Source organism: Octopus sinensis, linkage group LG1 (assembly GCF_006345805.1).
Source record: "Octopus sinensis linkage group LG1, ASM634580v1, whole genome shotgun sequence".
In the NCBI taxonomy this organism is placed as follows: Eukaryota; Metazoa; Mollusca; class Cephalopoda; order Octopoda; family Octopodidae; genus Octopus; species Octopus sinensis.
In genome coordinates, this window is record NC_042997.1 from 182,929,795 (window position 1) to 182,942,125 (window position 12,331).

Here is a 12,331-nt window from a genome sequence, read left to right on the forward strand (position 1 = left end):
CTATACCACCTTAAAGCACAGTAGACTTGACAATTGCCTGGGGATGTTTATAACATAAATTAGCATTAAATTTTGATGAAAGATTTTAATTCAGATCACTTTAAAAGTGATCTGAAAGTTAATATTTTAGGAAGAGAGCCAACCTGTCCAGCAGGTTGGTAACAAAACAGTTAAATATACCAGAGTAAATCTAAAATACAGCACCTATTTTCCTTAGATTTGTTATTGCAATCTTTTTTTTTCCTCTTAGAAAATATATAGAGTCTTAATTTCATACAAATGACAAGGATAGTATGAAGAGTTATAAAAACCTTTAAACAGCTTTTATGTAACATTTAAAATTCCCAATAATATTGAATCACAGTTTATATGCACAAATTGCAATATAAAAGAAATATTTATTTTTAATGTGTATTTTTAATATTTATTTTTAATATGTATTTTTAATGTTATTTTTAATGTTGCTTAACCTCAGAGCAACTAGCAGAGCACTTATGATAAAGAATGCTCCATCATATTAATCATTTGGGACTTATTATTTTGTTTTTAAGATCCATAGTCTCTAGAACTACATTATCTAGATATAGGCAGTCGGGTTCATTCCATCAGTCAGAGTTAACCATACATTTGTATCTGTGTGCACAAGTTTGAGCAAGTAATATTGGGGATGGAGCTAGAAGACTGGCAGTTCCCCTCTCTATATTATTGACAATGTCCAAGACAAGGACCTTGTGAATACAGCTCAGCACCAGTGCTATCACAGGTAACTACTGTCAGAATAAAATAAGCCAGAGCAGATTTTGCAAGGAATCTCCTCCTTTGCTCTAACAGTTCTATCAATCTATTGCCTAGGACTGATGCCTTTTTTATCAACGCCTGAAAAGGATGAAAATGTAAAGTTGGTCGATTTTTTAATAACAGTTGCAAGTTACCACTGTTTTAATAATAGGAAGAATTTTGAGAAGAATTTTATGTTTTGAAAATTAAAATAAATCCATGAAATTAAAACTTTTGGAATTTTCCAAATTCAAACAGCTCAATGTATTGGGTCAGCCCATAAATAATGCCGTTTTTTTTTTATTGCATGAACTAAAAGTTGGAGGGGGACGGGATAAACTACCTGCATCAACTTGCAGGTAGTAATTTTACCTTGTTCTTGTTTCTAGTACGAGTTTTAACAGTGCAGTTCGATTTTAACAATTATTTTTTAAAGCTATAATGGAAGTGACAAAGGAGCATATTCGGCATATTTTGCTTTGAATTCAATAAAAGCAACAACACAACAGAAAGTGCGAGGAAATATTAATGCAGTATATGAGGATCATACAATAAGCATAAGCCAGTGTCAATGGCAGTCCCAGAAATTCCAAGCCAGAAACTACAGCCTAGAAGACGAGCCTCGTCCTGGAAGGGAAGATCTGTAGAGCTCGACAAGGACATCCTGCAAACCCTAGTGGAACAAAATCCTATCATAACTGTTGAGGAACTAGCAGAGAAGCTTAGATTTGATCATTCAACCATTCATCAACACCTGCATGCCATCAGAAAAGTCAACAAACTGGGTCAATGGGTTCCTCCGAGTCTAATCACGCGCAGAGAGTGAACATGTGCTCTTCTTTGCTGTCATGTCATATGAAATAACTTTTTTTTTACCAAGTAGTGACTGATGATGAGAAATAGGTTCTCTATAAAAATGTCAAGTACTGAAGACAATAGGCAGGGAAAGGAGAAACACCTGCACCCCAGGCTAAAGGTTTTCACCTACGTAAGGTGTTGTTATCTGTTTGGGAGGATATGTTGAACTTTTAAAACCAAACCAAACAATAACAAACTACTACAAGCAGCTTGAGCAACTTAAGTCGGTGCTAGAAGAAAGACAACCATCTTTGGTTTCAAAACAAAAGGTGTTCTTCCATTAGGATAATACTCAGCCACGTACAGCAAGGATGACATTCCAAAGGCTGGAGCAGTTTCAGCAGGAAACAATGCCCCACCCACCATATTCGCCAGTCATTGCCCCATCTGATTATCATTTATTCCGCAGTCTTCAAAATCATTTGGACAGAAAAAATATGAATTCTGTAAACAAGATCAGAACAGTACTGGAGGAGTATTTTTCATCACGGACAAGTGAATTTTGGAAGAGGGGCCTTGTAAGTCTACCAGATAGATGGAAGAGCATTATAGAAAATGAAGGAGAGTATATTTTAGATTAGAAAAGAACCTTGTTTATCTTAATTCTGAAAAATAAAAGAAGCATTAAAAAAACTGCATTATTTATGCGATGACCCTATTGTTTGAAATAAGCAAACAAAATTGAAATCTTAAAAATTAGAGAATGGAAAATAGAAAAATTATAAATCTATATTGGAAATACATTTTCTGAATTAGAAAGAAAACAGAAATGCTTAAAATACAACCTGAACGTTGGCCTGACGCTCTCCAAAGATTATAAAAGTAATTGAAGCACCTTCCTAAACAGCTTGTTGTGACAACTAGATAGTGGGAAAACCGTTTAATATGTTGGCTTAAATAACAAAGGACACAGAACTGTACATGATTGTATGAAAAGAAACATTTCAATTATGTTAGGAAAACCCATTAGAGTAACAGACTTGTTAAGAAAACGCATGTAGGCCAAACGTATAGCAACATTAGTAGAGAATGGAATTTACATGAACAACATTGAATAAAGAAAACTTCAATTATAGCTATTGATGAAAATAAACCACAGACAATGCTAAGTTAAAAGACAAAATTAAATTTTACCCTCAAGCACTGATGCTATTAGATCAGTGTTTAAGAATAAAAAAATAAATCTTAAATGCTTTGTCAGTTAACCTATTACAACAGGAATCTGATAAATCCACTCAAAATTCCATTACTCTTAACTGCAAAATGCAGTTTTATTGTTGAGGAATGTCATGTTTGAAACTATTTTTTTGTTGAGACACATCAAGTTTATTGAAGCAATATAACCTGCAGAAAATACCAATTCAATTTTTGGTAGATATTTAAGATCATTACTAAAATGACCATGAAATTTAATTTAGCAGTTAAAAGGTTAAGATCATTTCTAAGGTGGATTATTTTACTTTTCAAGAGGTTTAGTATTCAAAGCATGAAGGCAAACAATCTAATCTATGAGATCGCTTAAACTGTGTTTAAGACTGTAAATAAATTATCTATATTCAAGCCCCAATTTTATGTGAAATATACCTTTTTATCTTCTACTTGTTTCAGTCACTGGGTTGCTACCATACTGGGGCACTAACCAAACACATATACCCTAGTACTCATTTTTTTATAATCTAGTACTTTTATCAGTCTCTTTTGCTGAACCACTAATTTACAGGACATCTGCCCATCACTCCCAGTTCATAAATAGTTATCAACTAGGAGAGGAAACCAACACAGACACAAAGAAAGATGCACTCACACACGTGTGTGTGTGTGTGTGTGTATATACACACACACACACATGATGGGCTTCCACACAGTTTCCACCTATGAAATTCACTCACAAGGCCTGGAGCTATAGTAGATGCTTGCCCAAGGCACAGTACAGTGGATCTGAACCCAAAACTACTAGGCTGCCAAGTGAGCTTGTTAACCACACAGCTATGCAACAAAGAAAAAACATTAATCAAAAAATAAGGGATGAGAGGGAAGTATAACGAAAACTGAGAATAGTTATAGGTGGAAGAAAATTCAATGGAAGAGCAACAAAAGAAAAATATATAACATTTTAGATATTTCAAATTTAGCAAGATAAATTTTTATATATCACATTTCATTGCGATATATTAAATTCAATTCGACCTCAAATTTCACAATATTTACTTAAGTTTAGACTGGTATTATGAACACCTGACAAGAAATGGAAGAGTTGCTAAGCAAACATTGCAGGTTAGAAGTAGATAAGCAACTGACATAGTAAATATGTGTGATGACAAAGCTAAAGATCACCTAGAAAGTTTAGTCCAATGAAGGAAAGAGGTAATTTTTTTCCTGATAGTGGGGTGGATAGGTAGATAGATGCCTCAGTTATACCATGGCCATGCACAGGCACTGCCTTCAATGATTAGCCCAACATAACAGTACATATTTCACATTGATACTTATATTTTCAATCTCTAACAAACCGTTAAGTTACTAGACATAAACAGCACAAAATAAACACAACATTGGTTTAAGGAGGTAAACAAACAAACACACACACACGACAAGCTCCTTTCCGCCAACCAAATTCTAATCAGCCCAAATCTACAGGAGGCGCTTGACTATTGTACAGAATGGAATCTAACACAGTGCTCAAATTTGCAAAATAGAGAGGGGAGAGAGAGGGAAAGGAAGAGAGAAGGAGAAGGAACAGACAGACAATATGAGATAAGTTCATCAGATATCATTAAACACTGTTCTATAATTCTGTGGCACAGCATGAGTTTTGGCCACCCCTTCCTTAAACATAACATACTCTTATACATAAAATTGCCACCCCCTGCAGTGTGCTACTGTTATAATTTGACTAGATAACACTTTGAGGCCCACCTTACCAAAATAAAAAGCTAAAATTACTATATTCAAGCAATAAAACCTGCTTTTCATCAATATAGAGAGAATTTCAAAGTTTTATCTTTTCAAGCTAAAAGTAAAAATATTTTGCAATTTTTCTTACTTTAGAAGTCACTAAATAAAATACAATTCATACATTCAGGTACACAATCTAAGAATTATACTCCATCAGACAAAAAGGGGACATGATCATAGCCCTCACATCTTCTTAGCTGAGAATAGAGGCAGATAACTGGTTATGGTTAAGTTGAATTGAAAGTAAAATAACCAAGGAAAAGTGTTTAAAAGTGTCTGAATTGTGAAACTAAACTGAATAACAGGTGCAGAATACTATAGCATTGATTGAATGAGAAGCAGGTTTAATCAAGTGGATTTAGGGAAGAAGCCAGAAACAGCCGTCAAATTCAGACCAACAGAAAGATGAGTATGGCTTGATGTAATGTTAATGGCTAAATAGTAAAACTTTGATTCTAATATGAACAGTTTTGGGGAGATTTTCTTTAATCCTTATTTTCTTTCACACACACATGAATATATCAGAATAAACTTCTCATTGTCACATTAACATCCTTAATTTAAAAGATGCACTGAATGTTATATGTCAAAAAATTCTTGACTGATATTTCCTTCTGAACTGGAAAAATTCAATTCAACCTCAAATTTCACAATATTTACTTAAGTTTAGACTGGTATTATGAACACCTGACAAGTAATGGAAATCCCAGCAACAATTGTTCATGACTCACAAAGAAAGGGGAAGATAATTTCCAAGAAATTAAAAGTTAATCTTACAAAATGAATTTGCATCCTGTCAAATAAGGAAGTCTGACTTCAATTCACTAAGAATTTTTGGTAAATTTTTCAGTCTTTGAGAACATGAAATGATGATAAACAATGCAAAATAAACTAAAGAGAAGTTCAAGGAATCAAAGGGAAAGATAACTAGTAGGCAATGTTGGTAATAATCCATAATGAAATTATAACAAAGATAACTGGTGCAAGAAAATCATCATCATCATCATCATCATCGTTTAACGTCCGCTTTCCATGCTAGCATGGGTTGGACGGTACAACTGGGATCTGGCAAGCCCGAAGGCTGCACCAGGCCAGTCAGATCTTTGTGTGAAATAAGTTTTTGTTTTTTGTTTTGTTTTGCTTTTTTCTGTTAAATATGAACTAAATTGAGGGCTAATATACTTTAATTAGCTGACTTCACATCAAGAAACTGAATAGGGAAAAAGACATTTAATCTGAAGCCCATGACATAAAGTAGAAAACTAGCCAGAGAACTGACAGTTCAGGTTTTAAATTTCCATTACATAAAATTTTAGCTTCACAGGAAAAAACACCTGTTTCATTTTATTGGATTTTTAGTAATTGCCAATTATTAATAATTAATTATTATTTTGTTTATTTGTCACTGATTTACTGAACTTGTTTTCAGTTTGTTCCACTTTGTTGCTCAGCGTTTTAAGTTTAAATATCAAAAGATAACATTTGTTTGCTTATAGCAGCACGAAACACTTTAGCTTAATCATCAAAATTCATGTTATTGACCCATTTGAAAATACCTGTCAATTGACCAGAAGGCTTCATTAGACAAAAGTAAGACAAAACTTATCTATAGTTGCCTCTTGCTTGCAAGTAAAAACCAAACATTTTTCCCCTTGAGTATCAGGTTCAAATCTGTATGTCATGCGAAGTGACCAGCATTCAGGCGGCAAGAAAGGCCATGGAGGCCTGCAGAATCAAGGAGCCTGCCACAATGACAGATCAAACCCATACTTAAATCAGCTCCCACTCTAAGGGCAATGAATACACAAAGTTCGTCCGGGCTGAGTAGGCCACCAACATTAGCCACAGGGATGGCATCAATCCAGTCACCTGAGTATTTGGTGCTAGCAAACAGTAAATGGCACCTTGAAAACTGGTCTGACGGGATGAAGAGGGAGTCAAAGGTGGCCTTCAAAATTATGTTGTCCCAAGCTCTCTGATGCCGACTGTTCTCCACCTTATCAGGAGTAGACAAGCCCAGTTCTCTCCAGTGTTGGAAAGCTTCATCCAACTCTCTGTTGGAACTGGTCCATGTTGGAGAGGAGAGGATGTTGCTCACCAGGGTGAAGCAGGTATGGGTGGAGGAAAGGAAGCAGGGTAGAGAGAGGGACAAACACTTATGAAGACCAAGACTTCCAAATCGCTTAAGCAATGTAACCTGATCGCATGACGTTGGAGAGAATCTGACATTGACTAAGCATTCAAGTCTCTCAAAGATTAGGTTGTCAAAGTGTTGGAGGTATGATGGGAATCAGTAAAATGAGCTCATTCTGAGTAAATATAGAAGCTTCAGGATCGAGAGATAATTCTTAAGTATGAAAACACCTTGATGGGGTTCGATATCTTCACTATTTTCCAGCAATTGTTCAAAGACAGCCACCTTCAACTGGAAGATGGACTCAAAGGCAAGGTCAGTGATTGAGGCACCTAGAGAGCACCAAGCCAATGGGGGAGGAACTGCAATGGAATTTAAGGACTCTGCAAAAAGATCAATAGTTGTTTGATGTTGAGAAGCCGGGTGGTTGAGGATCCAGAGCTCACATTTGGAGCTGTTTACTTGGAGACCCCAGCAACCAAGCTCCCCAACCATCAAGTTAGCAATGGCAAGAACCCTGGGCTGAGGTCTCCCCCAAACAAGCATCATCGAGATACCAAGCATTGAGGTCTAGCTTGACGCCCATCTTGGTGATGTCATCAATGCCCAGTGTGAACAGAGTTGTGGGGTCTTCTCTCTTACTGAGCTGAGGACAGTATCATGGCTGATGGAGTTGAAGGTCAAGTTTGAGGATGACCTAGGGTGACAAAGCGGGCAAGTTGGCATATGCTCTGGTAGCGTAAATTTTTTTTTTCTGTTTTTCTAATATGGTACTTTCACTTTGTCGAGCTAATCTCAGTTAGCAACCGAGGAAGGTTTATTTTTATGATGTACTGTAACCAATGTGATTGTCTGCCACAGAGGATATTTTGGTGATCTTTCGAACTTAATACATATAAGATGGCGGCCAAAATAGAACATATTACACTAAAAGAAAAATGAATAAAAGATCGCTAATAATCGATATTGTGAAAATGCGTTTGCTGAGATTTTAAGCATGGAATACAAGAGCAATTAACAACACAGAAATAATGAAAAGCAAAAGGTAAACAAATGAAAAACAGACGTGCATATTAAATATATAGATACACACACGTGTGTGTGTGTGTGAGCGTGCATACGACTAACATTTGTTTACCTTTCACTTTCCTACTATTTTTTTTTTTTTTTTGTGCTACCTGTTCTTGTATTTAAATTCAAAAATATTAAATAATTTCTATTTTATTTCCTGAATGGGGCGTATTCGACCTGCTACGAATGGCAGCCAAATCTCCTATTAATCACACCCTCCTATCTTAGAGAAGAACAACGCAAAAAATTATCAATAACAACACAAAATTTCATTCTTCGCTGCACCAAAAATATTCTCCATGGCCGCAGCACGGCATAAATGGAAAAATATAATTCTTCCGCAGCCGTCGAACTGAATGAATATTCGCTGAAATTTGACGAAGTACAAGTAATTACAAAAACCACTTGTGTTATCATTAATCTATTTAGCACTACCAGAGGTTTTTTTTTTTTTTCTTTAAATAATAATTTAATTACAAAAGAAACTACTACTATCCCGTATTTCTAGCTGGTGTTAGTCATTTAATTGTTTTGACCACCATGCTCAAAAACCGGCATATTTCAACAGTTACCTCCCCTGACATAGTGCTACCGATGGCATGAGGGGGGGGGAGGACAGTTGTTTATTATTTATTACAACCACCGCCCCATTTAATTTTCTCTTTTGCTATTTAAATTTCATATAGTTTAAACATTCTTCGTATGAAATAGGCGGTTGACATCTTTGATTTTATTATAGTTCAACTGATATAATAAAACACGTATATATAATCTAAAATTGGACCACACAATCAAAAGCAAGCGATTCTTCCCTATTCTCATAGAGTGCAATTATAATAATCCTTTAATACGTTTCAACCCCAAAGCCGTGACCACACTGGATCACCGCCAGTAAAAGTATTAAGGTCTCACCAAGATTTTAATACTTTTAGATATCATAAATATCATTAACACACCACACAATAATAAGTAAATTAAAACAAATAATAATCAAAACAGAAACAAGCGCTGCGTGTGTGCGTACAAGTAATGCAATGCCTGTTATAATTTTAAACAATCCTTATAAAACTATTTCAATAAAAGAGTATCTACTATTCTGTTACTGTTGCTTTCAGTAACTTTAAAAGAAAGAATTCGAACGAAATTTCCGGACAATAAATAAAGCTTAATATGTCATAACGTCGCTGTATTAAAAGTCTTATGAAGTTGTAGTACATTTTCCAATAATTAACGGAAAATTATAATGAGTATTATTATTTAACACAAAGACTTTTGGAAGAAACATTCAGTCTATAATTTCCAGACTTTTGATTAAATGAAAAAGAAAGAAGTGTCGATTACATTGTTTACTTCGGTGTACAACTTCGTTTACTATTTAAACACCTTGCATTTCTCGGTATGAATACATTACATTAAGAATGTCGTTAAAACCGAATTAAACAAGGCGAGCTAGACTATAGTATCGATTATTTCATTCTTTTTTCAACGAAAAACAATACGAAGAATATATTAACACATCTATTGTACTAGTTTCGACATCTGTGCACATAAATTTTAGAAGCACAAAATCTTTCAGAAAACGGAGTGTTTGGAAGCTTAAGAAGACTATTTCTCTGCTAATATATACACAATTACACTTTAAATATTTCAGACTAAATCATTTGTTATAACAAAATCTTTTGTTTTAATTTAATCTCGTCTAAAGAAGCTAAAATGAACAAAATAGTATTCGAACTTACCATAAACAGTTCCTGTGACACCCCTTTAGCCGACTAATTTATCACATGATAAGTGTCATCCGAACTTTGACCTATGACATCATTGAAAAGCTGATAAACAAATAGGGATGGTTTCGAGGTCTATTTATTTAACATAATTCTTTGAAATGAGGACATAAATTTACATCCGTAAAATTAAGGGCTTCAGAAAACTTATAAATACTTGCTCGTTTAGTGTTTAAATGTAACGACTTAAGTGGGTGGGGGCGGCTTTCTTTGATAAAATTACATTGTTTTTATACATATATATATATATATGTATTTAGAATTATTTAAAACTAACTTCTACGAATTTTTTCGCGACTTTAATTAAAGTTTTATGTCGATAAGTTACCTTCAAATAAAATTGCTTTCCTTCTTTTTAAGAGATTTATCTGTGCATGCCTACGTTTATCGGACTAATGTTATATGTGTCCAATCTAATTTAACCAAATGTATCTCGATCCCTGAACTTTAACCTTTTTTTTTTAACTACCGTTCGTTAAAACATTAGCATAGTTTTCTGAATTGTATTTGGAATGGAAGATCAGTCTATGTAAACCTGGGCGAATAAGATTCGATGAAAACTAAAAGAAAAATCATCGCCTTTTAAAAAAGTGAAGTTATTAAATAATTATTGTAATTAATTGTAATTAAAATTAGAAGTTTATTAAAGCTCGGAGAAACAGAACGAGGTCAGACATTTGTTTGATTTTGTCCTAGGAATATGTCAATAAAAAGTACTAAGTTTATGTACAAATGTAAGTTCTGCACTATATACTTAGTAGTGACATGGTTATGATATTGTCAAGGCTGTAGAATATCAACAAGTTAATGTCTACCGCAGTAGAGTTGAGTTATGTAGAGGAAACAAAGTGAGGTGGGGAATTCAAGAGGAGTGGCGTCCTGAGAACGAAAATCAACTGAAAAGTTTGATCAAACAATTATTCAAGGACCTAATTTGTTTCTCTGCCTTATAAACTTATATCAAGTTATGGTGACTGGTTCTAACAAAATTGCTATAATCCCAAAATATAACCATTTCTGTAGGATATGTTAAATAATCCATTTCACTATTGGCACAAGGCCTGAAATTTTGAAGGAGGGGACTAGTCGATTTTTATCAGCTCCAGTACTTAACTGGTACTTATTTTATCAAACCTGAAAGGATAAAAGGCAAAGACAACCTCGCCGGAATTTGAACTCAGAATGTAGCGATGGGAGAAATACCTATTTCTTTACTACCCACAAGGGGCTAAACACAGAGGAGACAAACAAGGACAGACAAACGGATTAAGTCGATTACATCAACCCCAGTGCGTAACTGGTACTTATTTAATCGACCCCGAAAGGATGAAAGGCAAAGTCGACCTCGGCGGAATTTGAACTCAGAACGTAACAGCAGACAAAATACTGCTAAGCATTTCACCTGGTGGGCTAACGTTTCTGCCAGCTCACTGCTTTTGGATATGTTAAATAATGAAAAGATAGGTGAAAAAATTGAGAACATTTGTTAATAATGGAGTGAACATTACAGAAATTTTAATCTGAGCAACTTCATTCAGAATTTGATTTTTAGGCAAATACTGGTTGACACAATTGTAGGAAATGAGGTTGGCACTGGATGGGTGCCTCACAGTTCCTTACATAGTCGTGGAATGGAAAATAGCGGGAACAAGAATCTCCAAACAAATAACAATAATAATTTATTTCGCCGAAATAAGTATTTCATCTCTGGACATTGGTAGCCTGGACGCCTTGGGAGTGGAAACAGCAGAGTTAGTAGTCAGACACAAAAATACGAAGGCATTTTCACAGACTCATAATGTCGCTTGCTGTCAGAATTCCAGCTCCACGGAGCTGATCAAGTCGCGTCCATCTCAGTCGGCAGCAGGGGTGAAGAGGGAGAATAGCGGCCAAGCCTAGCTGCTGCTGATGACTGTGCATGTGCATAAGGGGATTCTAGCAGGCCTTCCGGAAGGCTCTAATTCCTGCACATGCGTGGATGAAAATCCCAAAATGGCATCTGGAACCAGGCATCACTACAAGACTCCCCTTTAAGTGCACAAGCATGAAAATAGAAAGATTGTAGTGGCGCCAGAGACAAAAATCTCCGTACAAATAACAATAATAATTTATTTTGCCAAAATAAGCATTTCATCTCTGGACATCAGTAGCCTGGACGCCTTCGGGGTGGAAGCAGCAGGGTTAGTAGTCAGACACTAAAATATGAAGGCATTCACAGACTCTAATCCTTGCACATGTGTGGATGAAAATCCCAAAATGGCATCTGGAACTAGGCGTCACTACACAATCATTAATTGAGCAGGTCAATATTGGGGAGTGCGACATCAATTTTCTTTTTTTCATCCAATATAATAATGAAAATTTGGGGAGAAAGTCTCTTAAAACATCAATGAGGTTAAAATAAAAGTGTTATTTACACTGCATAAAATATTGACTAAATTTTGACTGTTAAGAAGAGGAGTTAATGATAACAAAAGAATCAAATCATTTATTAATACAGTTCTATATTTAAGAGATGAGGTATTATGTACATTATTTACATTCAACGGATATTTGTCCTCATCTTGTTTGTTGTTAACATAACGTTTCGCCTGATATACCCTCCAGCCTTCTTCAGGTGTCTTGAGGAAATTTCGAACCTGCATTTTCATTCCTAAGGTATTTTTCGGTGTTAATATCGGCGGCAGCGGCGGCAGCGTTGTTCAGGTCACTGCTTGGAATCAAACTCAGAATCTTGGGGTTAGTAACCTAC

The 12,331-nt window shown here is 35.2% G+C and overlaps 1 protein-coding gene across 3 annotated transcripts in view; it reads right to left on the reverse strand.

The window, feature by feature from the left end:
* The window catches only part of LOC115227248 (V-type proton ATPase 116 kDa subunit a1), a 52,979-nt gene extending 43,294 nt beyond the window's left edge, over positions 1-9,685 (reverse strand). The window contains exon 1 of one of the 3 annotated variants that reach the window (XM_029798161.2): positions 9,535-9,685. The gene's annotated coding sequence lies outside the window, so the exon portion shown is untranslated. Of the gene's footprint in view, positions 1-2,420; positions 2,517-3,441; positions 3,463-9,534 lie in introns of those variants that run through there. The other 2 variants (XM_036507440.1, XM_029798210.2) reach the window with 2 other exon arrangements.
* Positions 9,686-12,331: the final 2,646 nt, after the last annotated feature.